Source organism: Telmatherina bonti (assembly GCF_933228915.1).
Source record: "Telmatherina bonti genome assembly, chromosome: 21".
NCBI classification, from domain to species: domain Eukaryota; kingdom Metazoa; phylum Chordata; class Actinopteri; order Atheriniformes; family Telmatherinidae; genus Telmatherina; species Telmatherina bonti.
In genome coordinates this window covers 903,265-909,594 of record NC_136630.1, presented here as the reverse complement: position 1 = coordinate 909,594, position 6,330 = coordinate 903,265, and positions in this window count along the sequence as shown.

Here is a 6,330-nt window from a genome sequence, read left to right as displayed (position 1 = left end):
TGTTGTATATGAAACGTGTCGTGTATGAAACGTGTCTAATATGAATTGTTGTATGAAGTGTCACATATGTAACATGTTGCATATGAAACGTGTCTAATAGGTGTTGTATGAAGTGTCACATATGTCAACATGTGTGGTATGAAATGTGTTGCATATGTAACGTGTTGACTGTGAAACGTATAAAACATGGCGCATATGAAATGTGTCACGTATGAAACGTGTCGCATATGAAACGTGTCACGTATTTAATGTGTTGTGTATGAAACGTGTCGCGTATTTAATGTGTTGTGTATGAAACGTGTCGCGTATGAAACGTGTCGCGTATTTAATGTGTTGTGTATGAAACGTGTCGCATATGAAACGTGTCGCATATTTAATGTGTTGTTTATGAAACGTGTCACGTATTTAATGTGTTGTGTATGAAACGTGTCGCATATGAAACGTGTCGCATATTTAATGTGTTGTTTATGAAACGTGTCACGTATTTAATGTGTTGTGTATGAAACGTGTCGCGTATTTAATGTGTTGTGTATGAAACGTGTCGCATATGAAATGTGTCACGTACGAAACGTGTCAAGTATTTAATGTGTTGTGTATGAAACATGTCGCGTATGAAACGTGTTGCGTATTTAATGTATTGTGTATGAAAAGTGTCACGTATTTAATGTGTTGTGTATGAAACGTCGCGTATTTAATGTGTTGTGTATGAAACTTGTCGCGTATTTAATGTGTTGTGTATGAAACGTGTCGCGTATGAAACGTGTCACGTATTTAATGTGTTGTGTATGAAACGTGTCGCGTATGAAACGTGTCGCGTATTTAATGTGTTGTGTATAAAACGTGTCGCATATGAAACGCGTCGCATATTTAATGTGTTGTGTATGAAACGTTTCGCATATTTAATGTATTGTGTATGAAACGTGTCGCGTATGAAACGTGTCACGTATTTAATGTGTTGTGTATGAAACGTGTCGCGTATGAAACGTGTCACGTATTTATTGTGTTGTGTATGAAACGTGTCACGTATTTAATGTGCTGTGTATGAAACATGTCGCGTATTTAATGTGTTGTGGATGAAACGTGTCGCATATTTAATGTGTTGTGTACAAAACGTGTCGTGTATGAAACATGTCACGTATATAATGTGCTGTGTATGAAACGTGTCGCGTACGAAACGTGTCGCGTATTTAATGTGTTGTGTATGAAACTTGTCGTGTATTTAATGTGTTGTATATGAAACGTGTCGTGTATGAAACGTGTCTAATATGAATTGTTGTATGAAGTGTCACATATGTAACATGTTGCATATGAAACGTGTCTAATATGAGGTGTTGTATGAAGTGTCACATATGTCAACATGTGTGGTATGAAATGTGTTGCATATGTAACGTGTTGACTGTGAAACGTATAAAACATGGCGCATATGAAATGTGTCACGTATGAAACGTGTCGCATATGAAACGTGTCACGTATTTAATGTGTTGTGTATGAAACGTGTCGCGTATTTAATGTGTTGTGTATGAAACGTGTCGCGTATGAAACGTGTCACGTATTTAATGTGTTGTGTATGAAACGTGTCGCGTATGAAACGTGTCGCGTATTTAATGTGTTGTGTATGAAACGTGTCGCATATGAAACGTGTCGCATATTTAATGTGTTGTTTATGAAACGTGTCACGTATTTAATGTGTTGTGTATGAAACGTGTCGCGTATGAAACGTGTCACGTATTTAATGTGTTGTGTATGAAACGTGTCGCGTATTTAATGTGTTGTGTATAAAACGTGTCGCATATGAAACGCGTCGCATATTTAATGTGTTGTGTATGAAACGTTTCGCATATTTAATGTATTGTGTATGAAACGTGTCGCGTATGAAACGTGTCACGTATTTAATGTGTTGTGTATGAAACGTGTCGCGTATGAAACGTGTCACGTATTTATTGTGTTGTGTATGAAACGTGTCACGTATTTAATGTGCTGTGTATGAAACATGTCGCGTATTTAATGTGTTGTGGATGAAACGTGTCGCATATTTAATGTGTTGTGTACAAAACGTGTCGTGTATGAAACATGTCACGTATATAATGTGCTGTGTATGAAACGTGTCGCGTACGAAACGTGTCGTGTATTTAATGTGTTGTGTATGAAACTTGTCGTGTATTTAATGTGTTGTATATGAAACGTGTCGTGTATGAAACGTGTCTAATATGAATTGTTGTATGAAGTGTCACATATGTAACATGTTGCATATGAAACGTGTCTAATATGAGGTGTTGTATGAAGTGTCACATATGTCAACATGTGTGGTATGAAATGTGTTGCATATGTAACGTGTTGACTGTGAAACGTATAAAACATGGCGCATATGAAATGTGTCACGTATGAAACGTGTCGCATATGAAACGTGTCACGTATTTAATGTGTTGTGTATGAAACGTGTCGCGTATTTAATGTGTTGTGTATGAAACGTGTCGCGTATGAAACGTGTCACGTATTTAATGTGTTGTGTATGAAACGTGTCACGTATTTAATGTGTTGTGTATGAAACGTGTCGCGTATGAAACGTGTCGCGTATTTAATGTGTTGTGTATGAAACGTGTCGCATATGAAACGTGTCGCATATTTAATGTGTTGTTTATGAAACGTGTCACGTATTTAATGTGTTGTGTATGAAACGTGTCGCGTATTTAATGTGTTGTGTATGAAACGTGTCGCATATGAAATGTGTCACGTACGAAACGTGTCAAGTATTTAATGTGTTGTGTATGAAACATGTCGCGTATGAAACGTGTCGCGTATTTAATGTGTTGTGTATGAAACGTGTCACGTATTTAATGTGCTGTGTCTGAAACATGTCGCGTATTTAATGTGTTGTGGATGAAACGTGTCGCGTATTCAATGTGTTGTGTACAAAACGTGTCGTGTATGAAACATGTCACGTATTTAATGTGCTGTGTATGAAACGTGTCGCATATGAAACGTGTCGCGTATTTAATGTGTTGTGTATGAAACGTGTCACGTATTTAATGTGTTGTGTATGAAACATGTCGCGTATGAAACGTGTCGCGTATTTAATGTGTTGTGTATGAAACGGGTCGCATATGAAACGTGTCGCGTATTTAATGTGTTGTGTATAAAACGTGTCACGTATTTAATGTGCTGTGTATGAAACGTGTCGCATATGAAATGTGTCGCGTATTTAATGTGTTGTGTATGAAACGTGTCACGTATTTAATGTGTTGTGTATGAAATGTGTCGCGTATTTAATGTGTTGTGTATGAAACATGTCGCATATGAAACGTGTTGTGTATGAAACGTGTCGCATATGAAATGTGTCGCGTATTTAATGTGTTGTGTATGAAACGTGTCACGTATTTAATGTGTTGTGTATGAAACATGTCGCTTATTTAATGTGTTGTGTATGAAACGTGTCGCATATGAAACATGTTGTGTATGAAACGTGTCGCGTATTTAATGTGTCGCGTATTTAATGTGCTGTGTATGAAACGTGTCGCGTATGAAACGTGTCGCATATTTAATGTGTTGTGTATGAAACATGTCGCGTATTTAATGTGTTGTGTATGAAACTTGTCGTGTATTTAATGTGTTGTATATGAAACGTTTCGTGTATGAAACGTGTCTAATATGAATTGTTGTATGAAGTGTCACATATGTAACATGTTGCATATGAAACGTGTCTAATGTGAGGTGTTGTATGAAGTGTCACATATGTCAACATGTTTTGTATGAAATGTGTTGCATATGAAACGTGTTGACTGTGAAACGTATAAAACATGGCGCATATGAAATGTGTCACGTATGAAACGTGTCGCATATGAAACGTGTCACGTATTTAATGTGTTGTGTATGAAACGTGTCGCGTATTTAATGTGTTGTGTATGAAACGTGTCGCATATGAAACGTGTCACGTATTTAATGTGTTGTGTATTAAACGTGTCGCGTATGAAACGTGTCGCGTATTTAATGTGTTGTGTATGAAACGTGTCGCATATGAAACGTGTCGCATATTTAATGTGTTGTGTATGAAACGTGTCGCGTATTGTGTTGTGTACAAAACGTGTCGTGTATGAAACGTGTCACGTATTTAATGTGTTGTGTATGAAACGTGTCACGTATTTAATGTGCTGTGTATGAAACGTGTCGCGTATGAAACGTGTCGCATATTTAATGTGTTGTGTATGAAACATGTCGCGTATTTAATGTGTTGTGTATGAAACTTGTCGTGTATTTAATGTGTTGTATATGAAACGTGTCGTGTATGAAACGTGTCTAATATGAATTGTTGTATGAAGTGTCACATATGTAACATGTTGCATATGAAACGTGTCTAATATGAGGTGTTGTATGAAGTGTCACATATGTCAACATGTGTGGTATGAAATGTGTTGCATATGTAACGTGTTGACTGTGAAACGTATAAAACATGGCGCATATGAAATGTGTCACGTATGAAACGTGTCGCATATGAAACGTGTCACGTATTTAATGTGTTGTGTATGAAACGTGTCACGTATTTAATGTGCTGTGTATGAAACGTGTCGCATATGAAATGTGTCGCGTATTTAATGTGTTGTGTATGAAACGTGTCACGTATTTAATGTGTTGTGTATGAAATGTGTCGCGTATTTAATGTGTTGTGTATGAAACATGTCGCATATGAAACGTGTTGTGTATGAAACGTGTCGCATATGAAATGTGTCGCGTATTTAATGTGTTGTGTATGAAACGTGTCACGTATTTAATGTGTTGTGTATGAAACATGTCGCTTATTTAATGTGTTGTGTATGAAACGTGTCGCATATGAAACATGTTGTGTATGAAACGTGTCGCGTATTTAATGTGTCGCGTATTTAATGTGTTGTGTATGAAATGTGTCGCGTATGAAATGTGTCTCATATGAAACGTGTTGCGTATTTAATGTGTTGTGTATGAAACGTGTCGCATATGAAACGTGTTGTGTATGAAACGTGTCGCGTATTTAATGTGTCGCGTATTTAATGTGTTGTGTATGAAATGTGTCGCGTATGAAATGTGTCTCATATGAAACGTGTTGCGTATTTAATGTGTTGTGTATGAAATGTGTCGCGCATGAAACGTGTCACATATTTAATGTATTGAGTATGAAACGTGTCGCATATGAAACGTGTTGTGTATGAAACGTGTCGCATATGAAATGTGTCGCGTATTTAATGTGTTGTGTATGAAACGTGTCACGTATTTAATGTGTTGTGTATGAAATGTGTCGCGTATTTAATGTGTCGCGTATTTAATGTGTTGTGTATGAAATGTGTCGCGTATGAAATGTGTCTCATATGAAACGTGTTGCGTATTTAATGTATTGTGTATGAAACGTGTCACGTATTTAATGTGTTGTGTATGAAACGTCGCGTATTTAATGTGTTGTGTATGAAACGTGTCGCGTATGAAACGTGTCACGTATTTAATGTGTTGTGTATGAAACGTGTCGCGTATGAAACGTGTCGCGTATTTAATGTGTTGTGTATAAAACGTGTCGCATATGAAACGCGTCGCATATTTAATGTGTTGTGTATGAAACGTTTCGCATATTTAATGTATTGTGTATGAAACGTGTCGCGTATGAAACGTGTCACGTATTTAATGTGTTGTGTATGAAACGTGTCGCGTATGAAACGTGTCACGTATTTATTGTGTTGTGTATGAAACGTGTCACGTATTTAATGTGCTGTGTATGAAACATGTCGCGTATTTAATGTGTTGTGGATGAAACGTGTCGCATATTTAATGTGTTGTGTACAAAACGTGTCGTGTATGAAACATGTCACGTATATAATGTGCTGTGTATGAAACGTGTCGCGTACGAAACGTGTCGCGTATTTAATGTGTTGTGTATGAAACTTGTCGTGTATTTAATGTGTTGTATATGAAACGTGTCGTGTATGAAACGTGTCTAATATGAATTGTTGTATGAAGTGTCACATATGTAACATGTTGCATATGAAACGTGTCTAATAGGTGTTGTATGAAGTGTCACATATGTCAACATGTGTGGTATGAAATGTGTTGCATATGTAACGTGTTGACTGTGAAACGTATAAAACATGGCGCATATGAAATGTGTCACGTATGAAACGTGTCGCATATGAAACGTGTCACGTATTTAATGTGTTGTGTATGAAACGTGTCGCGTATTTAATGTGTTGTGTATGAAACGTGTCGCGTATGAAACGTGTCGCGTATTTAATGTGTTGTGTATGAAACGTGTCGCATTTGAAACGTGTCGCATATTTAATGTGTTGTTTATGAAACGTGTCACGTATTTAATGTGTT